The 2609-nt window shown below is 37.9% G+C and overlaps 1 non-coding gene across 1 annotated transcript; it reads left to right on the top strand.

Annotated features, from left to right (window-relative positions):
• The first annotated feature begins 265 nt into the window (after window positions 1-265).
• Window positions 266-337, top strand: TRNAC-ACA (transfer RNA cysteine (anticodon ACA)). The gene has a single exon. It is a non-coding gene; the product is annotated as a tRNA-Cys (tRNA).
• The last annotated feature ends 2272 nt before the right edge of the window (window positions 338-2609 follow it).

The raw sequence follows: 2609 nt of genomic DNA, 5'->3' as shown, positions 1-2609 counted from the left end.
AAACAAAACACAAAAAGGTTCTCGTTCCAGCAAACTCCCGGAGCTTTGGCAACAGGAAACATTCAACTCAGTTTCCTCTGAAAAGTAGAACTCGGGGAGATCTTATTTTTTCATATTCTTCTTTACAACTGGAAAGTTATCAATTTTTTGATCAGGAGTTTGTATTTCCTTTATAATTAAAAACATTCATACTTTTTAACACTGTGTCAAGGCCACAGTTTTATCTTTAATTTTTTTTTAAGGCTGCACTGCTCAGCATTCGACTTCCCTGGTGGCTCAGATGGTAAAGCGTCTGCCTACAATGCAGGAGATCCAGGTTCGATCCCTGGGTTGGGAAGATCCTCTGGAGAAGGAAATGGCAACCCACTCCAGTACTCTTGCCTGGAAAATCCCATGGACGGAGGAGCCTGGTAGGCTACAGTCCATGGGGTCACAAAGAGTCAGACACAACTGAGTGACTTCCTGATCATTCACAATCTCAGTTCCGCAACCAAGAATCAAACCCGTGCCCCCCACATTAGGAGCATAAAGTCTTTAGCCACTGGACTGCCAGGGAAGCATCACAGCCACGGTTTTAAACAATCTATCCCTGAGGAATAGGAAGGAAATATTATTACTTACTACTCTATATATTACTTATTACTCTCTATATATATATTCTCACTTATTACTATATATATTTATACTTAAGAATTTCAAATGTGCATGAAATTAAAACATTTTAAGACTTTCAAAACACTGTCATAAAAGAGGAGAAACAAATAGTTGATGTCGCATTCTCTGATGTTCAGCATTAAGTGCCAGGCACAAGGATATAAAGTTCTTGCCCTTGGAGTGTAAAGAGATGGGACACAATGCAAAATTGTTTCTAAGCGCTAACCCCGTGTACAAAGTAAAAATCATGGCACACGTTATAAGGCCCTTGGGACTGATAAGACACAAAGTAATTCGATACTTTCTAGAGCAGTGTCAGTGGGCTTCTGGGGACAGGTTTTAGAAATGAAGGAAAGATTGAATGATGGTAAAAAGAAGGCATCAAGTGTAAACCACTCACCTGAAATCACTACTGGGATAAAAACCGCACTTTATAGTAAAGTGCTTAGGAGTCCATGCTCTAAAGTCATTAACATACGGGTATGAATCCTGTCTCTGTCTCTTCACATTGTGTAGTCTTCGGTAAATCACTTAATCTTAAAAGGGGATAACGGTAATATTTGCTACATAAAGTCTCACAAGAATTAACTGTGATGCTACATGTAAAACATTTAGTTGGGTACTTGGCATAATGTCAGTGTTCAATAAATACTTGTTATTTTTACTTGTCAAGTTGCATTTATGTCTGTTATAAAATATAAATGTAGCAAACATGGGCCTCCATAAATTCAATTAATATTTACAGTCTACTCCTAGTTGTTTATGCTAATATAAAATAACATAGCATGAAAATAAAGATTCATTACAATAAATGCTTTGAGAACACCATGCCTGCAGATATGCTACAAAATGTATGAGATATTATCCCTGCCTTAAACACTAATTTGCAAACAAGATTTTAAAAGACATGTAACAATACAGGTCAGCTAATGCTGTGTTCCAAATGCGTGATTTGGATCAAAGTGGTTCTGGAGTTTGAGGGTTAAAGAAATCACTGAGTACAGAAAGAACTAGGAAAGATGTTTCAGGAATAAGATTTGAATTGATCTGAAGAATAGGTAGGACTTACGAAAGTCAAGAAAGGAAAAGGGCATCCGGGGGAGGGAAAATGTGATAAACAGAGCTAGGAACAAAAAAATGCACCTCATCTAAATGAACATGGTGTCCTGGACTCTATCCTAGGAGAGCCAAAGGACATCAGCAGGGAAATGGGTGTTTAGTTAAGAGTAACATATTGATGTTGTTTTGTTAGTTTGGGAAAATGGCACATGAGAATGTAAGATGTCAACATTTAGAGAAACATTTAGGTGAGGAGTACAGTCTATTCATCAGTATCCCAGGGAGACTGGTTCCCGAACAGTATTCCTGTGGATACCAAAATCTGGGGATGCTCAAGTCCCCTATATAAAATAATGTAATATTTGCCTAGAACATAGGTACAGCCTCCTGTATACTTTAAATCACCTCTAGGTTATTTGTAATACCTAATCCAGTGGAAGTACTATGCAATTACAATTGCTGGCTTGTGAGAAGTTTTGCTTTGGGGAATTTTTTGGAATTGTTTTTAAAAGTATTTCCATTCATAGTGGTTGAAATCTACAGTTGCAAAACCCCCAGATTCAATGGGTGAACCATATGTAGAAATTCTCTCTACCATCTCCTTCTCTATAAATCTAAAATTACCCCAAATTAAAGCTTATCTTTAAAAATGAGTTTGTGGAAAAGTAAACAAATATAACCAAAGCTCAGAATTTGGTTAGGAAAATACTGGTGAATTTAAATGCATGGGTGGGATAAGGGACCAAATAGTAGACGACTATGCAAGCCTGGTGGGAGATTTTGGACTTCTGCAGTCCTTGGTCACTGAATGTAGAAGGATGGTCATGTGTTTGAAGGAGAAAAGAGCAGAGCCAGCCTTGAAACGGGCGCTCTGTCCCCATAGAAGCTTGAATGTC

The sequence above is a fragment of the Budorcas taxicolor genome, chromosome 17, assembly GCF_023091745.1.
Source record: "Budorcas taxicolor isolate Tak-1 chromosome 17, Takin1.1, whole genome shotgun sequence".
NCBI lineage: Eukaryota > Metazoa > Chordata > Mammalia > Artiodactyla > Bovidae > Budorcas > Budorcas taxicolor.
Note: the sequence above shows the minus strand (reverse complement) of the source record. Positions and strands in the feature narration are given on the sequence as shown.